The sequence below is a fragment of the Podarcis raffonei genome, chromosome 3, assembly GCF_027172205.1.
Source record: "Podarcis raffonei isolate rPodRaf1 chromosome 3, rPodRaf1.pri, whole genome shotgun sequence".
Taxonomy (NCBI): domain Eukaryota; kingdom Metazoa; phylum Chordata; class Lepidosauria; order Squamata; family Lacertidae; genus Podarcis; species Podarcis raffonei.
This window is the reverse complement of record NC_070604.1, coordinates 34198498-34213054: the sequence shown is the minus strand read 5'-3', so window position 1 is coordinate 34213054 and position 14557 is coordinate 34198498. Positions and strand designations below refer to the sequence as shown.

At 45.8% G+C, this 14557-nt stretch overlaps 1 protein-coding gene across 4 annotated transcripts in view; it reads left to right on the top strand.

The window, feature by feature from the left end:
- The first annotated feature begins 2554 nt into the window (after window positions 1-2554).
- CYRIA (CYFIP related Rac1 interactor A) overlaps window positions 2555-14557 on the top strand; it is a 63564-nt gene continuing 51561 nt past the window's right edge. Inside the window, exon 1 of one of the 4 annotated variants that reach the window (XM_053381039.1) lies at window positions 2555-2815. The gene's annotated coding sequence lies outside the window, so the exon portion shown is untranslated. The remainder of the gene's footprint in view (window positions 2816-14557) is intronic. The other 3 variants (XM_053381038.1, XM_053381036.1, XM_053381037.1) reach the window with 3 other exon arrangements.

Here is a 14557-nt window from a genome sequence, read left to right as displayed (position 1 = left end):
TGCAACTGCCTCACCGGGGCAAGACCTACCAAAGAGAGTTGCTGTGTTTGTTAGACCTGGTTATCTGAGCAGATCCTGGGGTTGTTGTTGTTTTTTCTAATAAAGAGTTGCCTTTGACTACTCTGTGAAGTTTACAGAGAGCTCACTTCTGACATGTTAATAGGGGAGAGCGGATCAGCCAGAACCGCAGGCATGCAAGACTTGCCAAAGGGCCAAATGTATGGGAATCGTGATGCTGTATACGGAGTTCCTGGCCAAGGAAATCCAGGGGAAATCCACACCAGGCAAAGAAGAATACAGGCTGAGAAACCCGGGAGAAACCCCCAGAACCAAATGAGGAAAACTTTGCTGATGTGTGGAGAACTGGAACTTCCTTTCACGGGTGATTAATGCAGGGAAAACGTTTCTGCAAGCACCCGCCACTTGCCTCACTTCTTTAGGCCTCTTAGGCTGCTGATGTTCTGCAAACAGGCTGAGGGAGGTGTCCCCCCCCCTTGTGGTGGACTTGCAAGAAAGCAAGGGTATTTTTAGAAATGATACATGACGAGACCAAAAAAAGAAAAGAAAGAAAGATGTTTAAAATGAGTACAGTGGTACCTCAGGTTACATACGCTTCAGGTTACAGACTCCGCTAACCCAGAAATAGTGCTTCAGGTTAAGAACTTTGCTTCAGGATGAGAACAGAAATCGTGTTCCGGCGGCACGGCAGCAGCGGGAGGCCCCATTAGCTAAAGTGGTGCTTCAGGTTAAGAACAGTTTCAGGTTAAGAACGGACCTCCCGAACGAATTAAGTACTTAACCCGAGGTACCACTGTATATCAAAAGGGCCCGAAGTACTTCTGTTAGGGATTATAGGGGCGGAATTTATTTATTTATTTAAAATCAAAAGTTGTTTATGTATGTAACAGCACCAGCTAGGATTCTATATGCACAGAAATGGGAGGAATAAGAATAAGAATAAGAAGTTCCAACCAAAGAAGAATGCACAGGTAAAATAATAGACAACACAGAACTGGTTTGTTAAGTATTTTTATTTGTTTACTTGATCAGGGAGGGGGGGCAGCTGCTACGCCCAGGGTTGAAACTTAACAAAATATAATTGAGGAGAAAAGGCTGGTGATGTTCACACACTCATTTGCTGGTTCCCGGCTCCTGCTCCTAATGCAGCACACCAATCCCACATCCCAAATCAGCCGAGTTGCGCTTCTTCTGCCCCATTCCTCTTCTGATCTTAGGCTGTATAAGGAGATTATGTTGAGCTGCGTAATCATCTCCGAGCTAGATGGCATTTGGCTCTGGGCCCATTGTATGCTGGAGGCTGCCCCTCTTATCTGACATATTACAAGCCGGCATATATCTGCCTAGTCCTTCCCAGCGAAACCATGTAGTGAGGGGGTTTGTAAACAGCTGTCAGACTTGCTTTCAACCATGGGCTGCCAGAACTATATGACAATCTAAGGGGGTCAATATTGACAATCAGCATTCTATTCACTGGTCACATCTTCCCTTTCACTGAAATGTTGACTAGACGTCATGTGGCCCCCCCGAGCCATCTGAAGGCAGCCCTGTATAGTGAAGGGGTTTTTATGTTTAATTAGGGTTGCCATATTTCAAAAACTGAAAATCTGGACAGAAAAGTTTTTTTTTTTTTTGCAAAACCGAACGTTTTTGAGCTGTTTTTGAAGATTTTTGCCCAGGTGCTGCTTGCAGCTTCAGCATCTCCATTAAATTCCTGACATTTGCAACCCTAAGTTTTAGTATGTTTTATATATGTTGGAAGTCGCCCAGAGTGGTTGGGGCAACCCAGCCAGATGGGTGGGGTATTATTATTATTATTATTATTGAATAGGACTCCCTATTTGCATCAGAGAAATGTTGGAGGGTATAAAATGCGCACATGGGTGGTGCCAAACTGGGTCTTTGTCCTGGGTGAAATAAAGCCTAGTTTTGGCCCTGCTTTGTGTGGTGAACCGTCCTGAGCCCCACGGGTATAGGGCGGTATACAAATTTAATGTGGGGCACGCTGTGGTCTAAACCACTGAGCCTCTTGGGCTTGCTGATGGATAGGTCAGCGGGTCGAATCCCCTGTGGCGGTGGTGAGCTCCCATTGCTTTGTCCCAGCTCCTGCCAACCTAGCAGTTCAAAAGCACACCAGCACAAGTAGACAAATAGGTACCACTGTGGCAGGAAGGTAACTGGCGTTTCCGTGCACTCTGGCACTCCTCAGGTATCCCGTCACACCAGAAGCGGTTTAGTCGTGCTGTCCACATGACCCGGAAAGCTGTCTGTGAACAAACACTGGCTGAGCGCTGCACCTTTGACTGGACTTAATCCGGGGGTCCTTTACCTTTACCTACCTACACATTTAATAAATTGAATGTTAATTAAATTAATCCCATGGAGTTTGCCGCCTTGCGCCTTTCTGTTGCCAAGAAACCCGGACACCAGGTGGGGGAGGGGGTGTTAGCTGTCCGTATTTGTGTGTGAGGGAGTGAGAGTGAGAGAACGGAAACATCGCCTGCCGAGGAGGAGAAGCCCACTCTGCCTTGGCAACGGGCTGCGGCGGCGCTCCATCGCTGACAGGCAATCCGGAGCGCCTCCCCTCGCCGACGAGCGCGCCGGAGGACGAGGAGAAGCGGCTCGCGGGGAGTGTCCCGCCCGCCTCTCCTCCCTCTTTCGGCCGCCTCCTCTTCCCTTTTCTCCCTGGCGGAGCTGGGTGGGCTCCTCTTTCCGAGGAGCCTGGCTGGGCACGGCTGCTGAGTGCTCCGCTGACTGCTGCGGTGTCGTGGAGGAGCGCGGAGCGCGCCAGGAGCCGGTGAGGGCGCGCGGGGCGCACAGCGCAGCGAGGTCTGGCGCGGGGAGGCGCACCCGGAGCCACCGCTTTCCGGACTGGGAATCAAGCGCTGCGTTGGATGGAAGGAAGGGAGGAAGAAAGGGAGGGAGGGAGGAAGGAAGGGGCCCGGCCTGCGGCGGAGCTGCGCTGGAAGGCGGGCTGAGGGGAGCGCGCGCTGGGGTGCCACCGGCCAGCAGGGTAGCTCTTGCCTCGAGCGGGGTTTGGGCATCTCCCAACGTCTCTCCCTTTCCTCCCGGGCCTGTTTTTGTTTCTATCCTTTTTCGCCTTGCTCGTTCCTTCCCTGGGATCGTAGGAACTAACTCCTAGGGGCCGAGGGCCCTTTGCCCTCCCCACCCCCATAAAATTTGGGTCCCCAAATGGTGTGGGTGGTGCGCCCTGTCATGTGACCGATGGCGCGATGTTTCCTTCCACATTTTATTCACGTTGGCACCCCGGGGATTATTTGGTTGCCCCGCGCCCCGCCCGTGAATCCCAAGCGCGGCCGCGTTTACTCGCGAGTAAGCCCCCACTGCGTTCCTCCAAAACGAAACGCGCGCAGGGCGGTGGGGGTTGCTGAGCCCGGGTGGCGAAAGGCACCTGCTGCCGCGTCTCCTTCCTTCCTCCGTGACCTCGGCTTGAACTGTGATTTGGACTGAAGGCTTGCTAAAGGGATTAAAGAGATGGCGATGCCTTCTCACGTGCCTTTCCGGCAACCCACCCGCTCCTAGTTTTAAGCCAAGTTCCTGCCTTGCGTGGGGTTGGACTAGGTGAGCCATGGGGCTCTTCCAGCTCTAGGATTCTATGATTCTATGATATGGGACTGATGGTCCATGCCTGTTGTGGATCTTGGGGAAGGCGGACTTTTGCTGTTTTGCCTCTGATACTCCTTCCTTACCACCCCCCACCCTGTTGAGGGTGGATTGGCCTTTTATCGGTTAAAATTTGGTTTCGGTTCTGCCTGGTTTTCTCCCCTCATGTGCAGCATAGGATGCCCTCTTGCTGGTATAGATTCTCATTTTTGTTATCCTTCTCTCTGCGATATAAGGAGGTCATATATTGGTTGGATAGGTTTTTTGCCAGCATCTGATTGTGTGGACCAGTGGTATCCAGCTGCTTTGACCCTGCTGATGTTCTTTGTGGCGATATTTCAGGCCTGGCAAAAAAATAAATAAACGGCATACATTTTAAACTGCGTCCATATCATTGCAATCAAGCTATGGTTGTTGGCCGCCTAATGCGCCTCTTTCTGTGTGCAGTCAGTTGAATAGCACTCTTTTGAGCGGCAGCCATGTGGCTCCTGTGATAACCCCGCGTAATGATGCCACCAAACTCTGGGGAGGACCTACCAGGGAAAAGGGGTGGATTGCGTGGGTGTTCATAAATGTCTTTGCTTATAAATTATGTAAACAAATATATGTAAAACCATCATCGTGAAGAAACAAATAGCAAATCAATGGAAAAAGCTGAAACCATGTGTTCCTGAACCTGCTTCCCGAACAGCAAAGTGTTCATCAGCAGGTGCCTAAAGCAATATGGTGAGGGGCAGTAGGTAAGAGGGAATGCCAAAGTAACACGAAAGGAATGGATGTACAAAGCTTGGGGAAGAAGAACCAGTACTTGTATTTAGGAAGGGCGCATGGTGCAGTCCTCTCAGAATGAGTACATGGTGCAGTCCTTTCAGAAAGATGTTCCATCTGTATTCTGATGACAGACCTGCCATCTGCCGGAATGAAACACTCATTGGAAAAAGATATACAGCTTAAGCATTAACACAAATAAAAGTACAGTGGTACCTCGGGTTACATACGCTTCAGGTTACATACGCTTCAGGTTACAGACTCCGCTAACCCAGAAATAGTGCCTTGGATTAAGAACTTTGCTTCAGGTTGAGAACAGAAATTGTGCTCTGGCGGCGCGGCGGCAGCGGGAGGCCCCATTAACTAAAGTGGTGCTTCAGGTTAAGAACAGTTTCAGGTTAAAAAATGGATAGCAGTTTGAAAGTGGTCAAAAGTGCACCTTGCATCCGGGGCAAGGGGCTTGCAGCTCACATCAGCACCAGCCAGCATGCCTAGTGGCCAGAGGTGTTCCAAGTCTTAGTCCAACCGCATCCAAAAGACCACATGTGGTAAATCCATGATTCCGGATACATTTTTGTTTCTACTTTAAAGCAGCTGCAGGGGTGTGTGCATGCAAGTTCAGTTTGGACGGTGGTAGCTGGCGAGGAGGCGACGTTTTGTTTCCGTCATCCAAACCTTTCCCCGCCCAGAGCTGGTTGGAACGCCTTGTATTCTGTCCCAACAGCACTGCTCCAACTCAACTGCAAGATTGGATACTGTGATTGGGCCTGCTTCACATGACATTTTTAATGCATATGGAAAGATATAGGTCAGGCATCCCCAACCTGTGGCCCTCCAGATGTTTTTGCCTACAACTCCCATGATCCCTTGCTAACAGGACCAGTGGTCAGGGATGATGGGAATTGTATTCCAAAACATCTGGAGGGCCGAAAGTTGAGAATGCCTGATCTAGCTATAAGTTGAATATTTGCTCTTGCTGTACGTTTTGTGCCCTCCCCATTCTCAGTTTTGGAATTCGGATGTTTTGCACGTGAAATTAAGCTGCGCACAGTATATGGTTTCTTGAGCTTGCCGGTCGAATTCGGAAAGGGCGTGTTTGTGTACATAGCAATTTGTGTTAACTTTCAGTGGTTCTGTCCTCCATTCAAAGTGGTGGTCAGGTTTTGGATAAGAGCAGTGTATGGCTGTCATTTCACTAAGGCTGTAGCAAAAATTTCAGAAGCATCTGAAACTACTGTGTAGGCTTGTCTGCACGACACATTCCCCATTCCTCTTGCTCACTGTATGGAGCAAATTGCCACTAATTACAGTATTACTCCAAATTATGGCTATGTTTTAGAAGCTCCGACGGATTTAAAAGCGTTTTCTGAAAATTATATTTAGAAAGACAGGAGCTGGCAGAGTTAATTCTGCCTCCATATAACCTGCATTCTCCCCTTTAGTCATGAGGGTTAAAATCGCCTTAGCTTTCAAAACAAGGTTTCATTCGGCAGTTAAGACTTCACAGAAGTTTTCAAATACAAAAAGAGGTTCCCCCCGCCCCCCCAAGGAAGGGGTGTCATGAGCTGGTAATGTGGCTGGGATCCTTCCTAATGGTTGCTATTTATTTGGGTCATGGTATTGCCTTGCGGTGCCAACAAGGGCTCTTGTGTTCCAGGATCTTCATTAATATAATGGCAAAGAGATGGAAAAATCCATTTCCCAGACAGCTTACTGTCTTGTGCCAGGCCATGCTAGAGGGACAAGGCAAACAGAGAATGGTTGAGCAATGCAATCAAATCCTGCACAATTAGAATTGCTTCGCTTTAAAAGAGAGCCATTGCCGGCTTCAAGCATTGGGTCTTCTCTCCTCTTGTGTCCTCAACAGGAGAACCCAAACTCTTGTTGGGTGTGTCGACTTTCAGTTTTCTTCATGTATATGGATCCTGTTCATGTTATATGGATCTCGTGTGCTTCAGTAAGATTTCAGTATTTTTGCTATGTTTCACTTTCCTCCTGGAAGGAGGAGAAATCTCACTGGCTGTGTACTATACCCATTTTTTCTTTTAAAATGTACAGCTGTATCTTAGTCTGACTGCTGGGGCCCCTTCTCTCTCTTTGGGCAGCTGTTAGAATTTAGCTGTGGCCACAAACCAACCTCTCCTTGTCCTGAAGCGCAACGGTGGGCAGCGATTCACAGTACAGGAAGGAATCTTGACTTCCAGCTGTTTAGCAAGAGCAGCAACAAAATGGCACGTATACATGTGATTTCACCTCCTGAAATTATACTGCTGAAAGCTTGGGGTAGCAGGACTGGTTTTTTGTGTAAAAGGACCGTAGGCTCTATTTGTTTGGGTACAAGAGACTCTCAGTTTATGTTCCAGGGATAGCGCATAAAGCTAAAATCCCATATAGTCAAAACACATTGGGTGCAATGGCCAGTAGAATTGTCAAAGCCTTTTTCCTGGACACCCGACCCCTTTCTGTTTTTCTTTTTAATTTGCCAAGCGTGTAGAGCTGAATGCGCACAAGTTAAATACGTGTAGGTTGTGGGTCTGCTGTACTCAAAACCAATGCATGTGCTCAGAATTTTCATTATTTGTAAGCATCTGCCATTTGTACCTGGCTCTAGTTGTTCCACAAGGAGGGCTTATTTTATTTTATTTATTTTTATTTTATTTGTTTGTTAGATTTATGTACTGCCTTTCATCGTAAGGTCTTAGGGAGGTTCGTGGAATAAAAACACAGGATAAAAAGCAGTAAATCATTAAAACAGAACAGCAAAACAATAGCCACTCTCTTCCTAAGGTAAAAGGTAAAGGGACCCCTGACCATTAGGTCCAGTCTTGACCGACTTTGGGGTTGTGGCGCTCATCTTGCTTTATTGGCCGAGGGAGCCGGCGTACAGCTTCCGGGTCATGTGACCAGCAAGACTAAGCCGCTTCTGGTGAACCAGAGCAGTGCACAGAAACGCCGTTTACTTTCCTGCCAGAGCGGTATCTATTTATCTACTTGCACTTTGATGTGCTTTCGAACTGCTAGGTTGGCAGGAGCAGGGACCGAGCAACGGGAGCTCACCCCGTCACGGGGATTTGAACTGCCGACCTTCTGATCGGCAAGTCCTAGGCTCTGTGGTTTAACCCACAGTGCCACCCGCATCCCTTACTCGCTTCCTACAGGCATGTTTAAACATCTGTAGAATATCAATCAGCCAAAGGCCTGGTTGAAGAGGAATGTTTTCACCTGGCGCCTAAAATATATATTCCACAAACAGGGAGCCACTACAGAGAAGGACTGTTCTTGTATTGCCACCCTCTGCACCTCATGTGAAGGAGGCACACAAAAAAGGGCCTCAGATGATGAACGCAGAGCCCAGGATGGTTTAGGTGGGGAGAGATGGTAAAGGCAAAGTAAGCCCTGCAAACCTGCCCATTCCTGCCATAAGTGATAACCTTTCACATTGTGGGAGCTTCCCTATAATATTAGCTCTGTTCCGCTAGTACCCCATTTTCCTGCCCGTACATTTGTATATTTTATATTGGACTCTCGTCATACTTGAAGTTGACTTTTAGCATTGTTTTTTTAATTGCCCAAGTTAGTTTTACGCATCCCATTCCCATGTTGTTAAGAGAGTGCTTTTCTGTCCCCCCCCCTTGTTGTACAGTGAGAATAAGTGTGAGTGCAAAAAATCACCTCTGCGTGGAGTCACATGTAAAAAAATAAAATAAGCATTTCCTATTTTGGGGTCTCCTTTTTTGTGTCGCTCCCTGCCCCTTTCCCCTTTTTCACATGCTCCCACCTTCTTCCTCAGTTGGTGGTAAACCCCTCCCACCTGCTGCAGAAAAAAAAGCTGTTAATACTTTTCACACCAGCTTGTCTCTTTTTACATACACCTTTGGTGTCACAGCAGGAAAAAGACAAACCCCCTCATGAACTTGTTAACCTCATACTCTCCTTCCCTGTGTTACTATGAAATTCCATTTTGTGTTTCCTTTCGTGATGGGCTACACTTGTGTCTCTGAAGTATAAAAATAGGTCAGGTCAAAATAAAATTTCTCTCATGTGTTTACCCTGTGATTCTTGTTTAGCTGAAGTAAATCGAGGTTTGTAAACTGGGCCTAACATTAAGAACTGTATCCTTCAAGGTTAAAAAGTAATTTTTAGAAAGCCACATTTTTCCTGTTCTTTGGGCTCTATTTTCACTTTTGTGCATGCATGACATGCACACAGTTTCAGAATTACCCAATTGTTTTGCTCACTTGCACTGCCATTCAGATAATGACAGGTGCGGCTGTCTATGTTAATTGTTGACCATGTGAAAGCAGAGGCTCATGGGCACAAACCGCTCCATAGGCAATTGTGGGCAAGTCCTGCCAGTCCTGGTAGTATTCGCTGTGTTTTTCATAGGAACATATCATTTGTAGAGTTGGAAGGTACTCCAAGAGTCATCTGGTCCAAACACCTGTAATGCAGGAATCTCAGCTAAAGCATCCATGACAGGTGGCCATCCAACCTCTGCTTAGAAACCTCCCAGGAAGGAGAGTCCACACCTCCTGAGGGAGAGCGTTCCACTGACCATCAGCTCTTACTGTCGGAAAGTTTTCCCTGATGTTTAGTCGGAATCTTCTTTCTTGTAACTTGAAGCCATTGGTTTGAGTGTGACCCTCTGGAGCAGAAGAAAACAAGCTTGCTCCATCTTCCCTGTGACAGCCCTTGAGATATTTGAAGATGGCTATCATCTCTCCTCTCAGTCTCCTCTTTACCAGGCTGAACATAGGAAATTCCCTCAACTGTTCCTCATAAGGCTTGGTTTCCAGACACTTGATCCTCTTGGTCACCCTCCTCTGCATGCGTTCCAGCTTGTCAACGCCCTTCTTAAACTGTGGTGCCCAGAATTGGACACAGCACTCCAAGTGTGGTCTGACCAAGGCAGAATTGAGTTACTTCCCTTGATCTGGACACTAGAATCCTGTTGATGCAGCCTAGAATAGCCTTAGCTTCATTTGCTGCTGTGTCACACTGTCCATGCGGTTTACATAATAGGTGTGCTTTAAATATTTGCGCTGAATCTGACTTGCAGTGATCATACTCATTTGCAGTTGCTGAGCTGGTACGAAGTCTCCTAGCATCTCTTGTAGGAGAGGACCTCTGCTGTGTGAACTCCGCCCTTGAAGGCTTCTCACACAGGCAGGCACCATTTGGTCTTTTTAAGCCTTGCCAATGCCTCATTATGACATCATGGCACTGGGTGGGTGCAGCTGGTCACTGAAACCCTGAATATTAAAAACAAAATGATGGAGGGTTTGGTTTTTGACTTCCATGGAACAAATTTATCCTCCAAACTTGTGGTCAGTTGTGTGTGAAAAAAATATCCATGTTGTAATTTTTACTGAGACTTTCGCCGCTTTTGCTCCTTCTTTCCCATCTGCCTTTTGTAAATCACATTTCTGTGCCACTTGCTTGAATTTGCCTACTTATGGTAGAATATAAGAATTATTTGGAGCCCTGTTTGAAGAGAACTATCTGGCTTAAAAGGTAACGGTAAAGGGACCCCCTGACCATTAGGTCCAGTCATGACCGACTCTGGGGTTGCGGCGCTCATCTCGCTTTATTGGCCAAGGGAGCCGGTGTACAGCTTCCGGGTCATGTGGCCAGCATGACTAAGCCGCTTCTGGCGAACCAGAGCAGTGCACGGAAACACCGTTTACCTTCCCGCCGGAGTGGTACCTATTTATCTACTTGCACTTTGACGTGCTTTCGAACTGCTAGGTTGGCAGGAGCAGGGACTGAGCACCGGGAGCTCACCCCGTTGCGGGGATTCGAACCGCCGACCTTCTGATCGGCAAGTCCTAGGCTCTGTGGTTTAACCCACAGCGCCACCCGCGTCCCCTTATTGGGCTTACCCAAAGGTTATTAATGCAGTAGCTGAGCTAGGATGGATTGAGGTGTGTTCAGAGGGACAAGATGCACCTAAAACTTGGCTTTCTTGCTGCCAGGCTCTGTGCTCAAAATATATTTTCTCCAAATTTGCATGCTTGCAAAACCATATGTTCTGTTACCCAAATGTTATGCAAAGTGGTTGCTAAAAATAAATATTCAGAGAACCAGGCTACACAGTCCATAAACGTGGTTTTCCCTGCATCTTAATATTGTGCTTGTTTTTTTAAGGTGCGGATGAACAACTAGCCTGAGAAGAGTAGCTCTTTTTATCCATCACAAGCTGCATTCGCATCTAAATATTCAGCTGCCATTGTTGAGGCAAATAATGGATAGTTGAAGGCAAGTGATTCTTTTGGAAACTCTGGATGAAAAAATCAACACCGCAAAAACCAATTCTTCGTACTGATACATACAGATAATCAGTTTCCTTTTTCACATCTTTTGGTTTCCCTTGCTTTGGTTTCTCTCTTGCAGGCATTTGCGTGCTTGCCATCTTGCTGATCAAAGTTATCAGTGCCTCTTTTAATGTGACCCAATTTCTTCCATGATTTCCACTCCCTCTGATGAACTTAGGGCCATTACATTTATCATACTTGGTATAACTGTTGGATGTTAACGGTAAAGGGACCCCTGACCATTAGGTCCAGTCGTGACCGACTCTGGGGTTGCGGCGCTCATCTCGCTTTACTGGCCAAGGGAGCCAACATTTGTCTGCAAATAGTTTTTCCTGGTCATGTGGCCAGCATGACTAAGCCGCTTCTGGCAAACCAGAGCAGCGCACGGAAACGCCGTTTCCCTTCCCGCTGAAGCGGTACCTATTTATCTACTTGCACTTTGACGTGCTTTCGAACTGCTAGGTTGGCAGGAGCTGAGACCGAGCAACGGGAGCTCACCCTTGTCGCGGGGATTCGAACCGCCGACCTTCTGATCAGCAAGTCCTAGGCTCTGTGGTTTAACCCACAGCGCCACCTGCGTCCCTAACTGTTGGATGTTGCACCCCTCTTATTAATAAGAGTATAGGTTCAAACGAATTATGGCCATTGGCCAAATTTGCTGGTGCTGATGGGAGTTGTAGTTCAGCAACAACTGGAGGGTCAAAGCCTCCCCATACCTGTTCTACGGCAAATGTAGAAAGCATATTAAAATGCCTGGGTTACAATTAACTACTGTGTAATGTAAGAATAGAAGGGCAAATCCATGTGTGTATAAAGCTTGAAAGACAAGTTATAAATCTGGGATGGGCTGTTTGTTATAAAATTAAATAGCATTGGGGATCCACCTTTCTCTCAGCTTCTGTGAATCAAAGCAAGTTGCCCTCAGGGTCCAACACAAATGGTGACTTGGAAATAAATAGAGTTTGTTTCTGCATTTTTTTAATAGCATACTTAAGACTCTAGTCTTTGAATTTGAGGTAGGGCAGCTTTTCTGTGAGCTTGTGCAGTGCCACAGTTATTGCTGTTGCACCCTTGAACTTTAGACAACACTGTGCTAGCATAGTAATAATCATTGTGGAACTGAGATGCGGTTTTGATTGTAAGAGGGCAACATCAGCTGACGCCATAAAGGGGAAAAAAGGTTGAATCACAAGACTGTTTTTACCTTGTGGTGGCTGCTTAGAATGCATCTGGTGTGCTTTTCCAATGCTTTTCCAATGTCAATATCGCAATAGGCAACGGCACTTTAAACTTTGCATTCTATACATTTCCAGCAATAATAATAATAATAATAATAATAATAATAATAATAATAATAGTAAATTTTATTTATACCCCGCCCTCCCCAGCCAAGGTTGGGCTCAGGGCGGCTAACAAGCAATAATAAAAACAAGTTGAATGAATACAACTTAAAAACAAGATTAAAATACAACATTAAAACATTAAAATGCAGCCTCATCACAGGCCATGTGGACAATGATCTCTGTATAAAAACATGAAGCTGCCCCAAAAGTCAGGACACACATTTTCTTTTTAACACATTTCCCTCCTTTTGCTATGCACATCTTCAGACTGCCTAGCCTAGCATCCGTAGCACACTGGTGCTACACTTAAGCAAACTGAGCTCAGATGACTGATGCACCTCTAAGCTTTCCAATGGAAAAGTATTGAGCTGATAAATAGAAGTGAATTCTAGTGAAATCTTGCCTTCTATGACGTGTATAGCTTTAGGGCTGTATTGGCTCTCTTGTTTTTCTCTGGAAGCAGGTTGCCTTAGAAATGCTTTAACGATTGGAAATTGCATCAGTTTGAAGTTAATGGTGATGGGTCCATAGCAACACTTACAGGGTCATAGTAATTATTTCCCTGTATTCCTTAATGCAGCGAGTGTTCTAACTAGGTTGTACTCTGCTTACAAGCTAGTATGGAAACTATGATTGTCGCCAGAAAAGTTCATGGCTACAATTTGGAGGGGACAGGGTATGCTGGAGCTGTGGCTGCTTAAAATCTGAACAGAGTATTGTAAAAATGGCAAAGGTTACAGAGTTCATTCAGTTATGGGATGGCGGGGGGAAAATGGACTTTATGACAATGACATGATTGATAAACTTTAAGAGGAATATATATGGATTAGATATTCACTGTAAAATTATTTCAGAATCGAGCTATTATTATGCTTAATGGTTAGATTTATAATCTTAAAAAATATTGCCCTTTATTGTATTTACCGTACGTTATCATTGAGGTATATTTGATGGTATGTGGTGCTATTGATTTTAAATATATGTGAACGTGAAAACAAGGTCTGTCTCTCTCTCTCTCTCTCTCTCTCTCTGTGTGTGTGTGTGTGTGTGTGTATGCTAGGCTTTGCTCTGGTTTTGTTTTGAAGTTAACTTTAGTCATGAGAGGTAATCTTTAGAAAACCACAATATTTTCCTTGAGAATTTTCTCAGAGAGTTAACCTGCTTTGCTCAAAGTTACTTTTTGTTCCAAGCGTGGTGGCTCATGTTATGGAACCGTAAACTTTTAGGCGTATTCATTAGTTGGCATCTATCACTCTCTTGAGACATGGGGAAATGCGCCATCAGGGTTAAAGGCAAACTGTTGGAGAGTTACAGCACCTGCTGTACCTGTAGAGACCAGTACAGGAGAGACATGCTTTATTGCAGCTGGGGCAGATGAAGGCATCCGGTTTCTTTGTTACAGATGCACCACGACGTTTCTTCTGTTTGTGCTCCTCCCAGCAGGTATTTCTCCTCTGGTGACTGCTGGTACAACCTGACTGTCTCCAGGCACTGCAGTCATCTGCAAGGGATTCCCACATGGTGGGGTTGATGTTACCAGTCTCCATGTCACATTTGCAGATATCTTTATAGTGTTTTTTAATTACAGTATATTTATGTATCATGCTATAAAATGTCTACCTCACTTTTCATCCCCCCAAAAGACTACAATAATTTTATACACTGTCTTTGTTCATGGAGACTTTTAGGTCATTGGATATTCATGGTACAAGAGTGATCATTAAACATGAGAGAGTTGAGAGTCATGCTAGCTACTGCTCCTTTTGCTCTGAAGCATCTGTAACTGTGGTAATTTGTGTGTGTGTGTGGGGGGGGAAGTCTTCTCACTAATGGACTGGTAAGTACGGACTAATTGTTTTGCCACCGCTTCCATTTTGCCAGCAGTCAAAAATGTAGTCCAGCATGTCAGATTAATCAAAAGCTTTTAAAGAGGGTGGGCCGTGAGGAGAGGGAACCATCTCTCTAATGAATGCTCTGGGTTGTTGCTTGGTTGCTGTTCATTTCTGCGGTTTCTGAGCTTACACTTCACTGAAGCCAACCTCTTCTGACAGGCTCTGTTTTCTAAAACTGTGGTCGCATGGTCCGTATGGCTGAGTGCTAAGGCCATTTCTAAGGTTCCCCCTATCAAGCATCGTTGATAATGTGAATATACTAAGGGTTATTTGGAGATTATTTGGAGACTGCAAGGTCACCCACACTCACACCCAGACAAGTCAGTTTAGGGCCTCCACAAAGCCTTGTGGCACTCTCTTGTTTCTGTAATTGTGAGCACTGTGTAGCTCTGTTTCTCCTATATTTCTACTTTTCTCTGGCTTCAGGTGCTTTCCAAGAGATAAGGCTACCCAAAATGTTGCTGGGGAACGCTGCAAGAGCTGTCAATTTGTTCATTGTTCGACCACAGCAGCAAATGGCTTTCTAACATGTTAAAAGCTTAGTTGTGTTTGTTTGTGTGTGTGTTTTTTAAAAAAACTTTCTGTGTTGCTCTGCTTT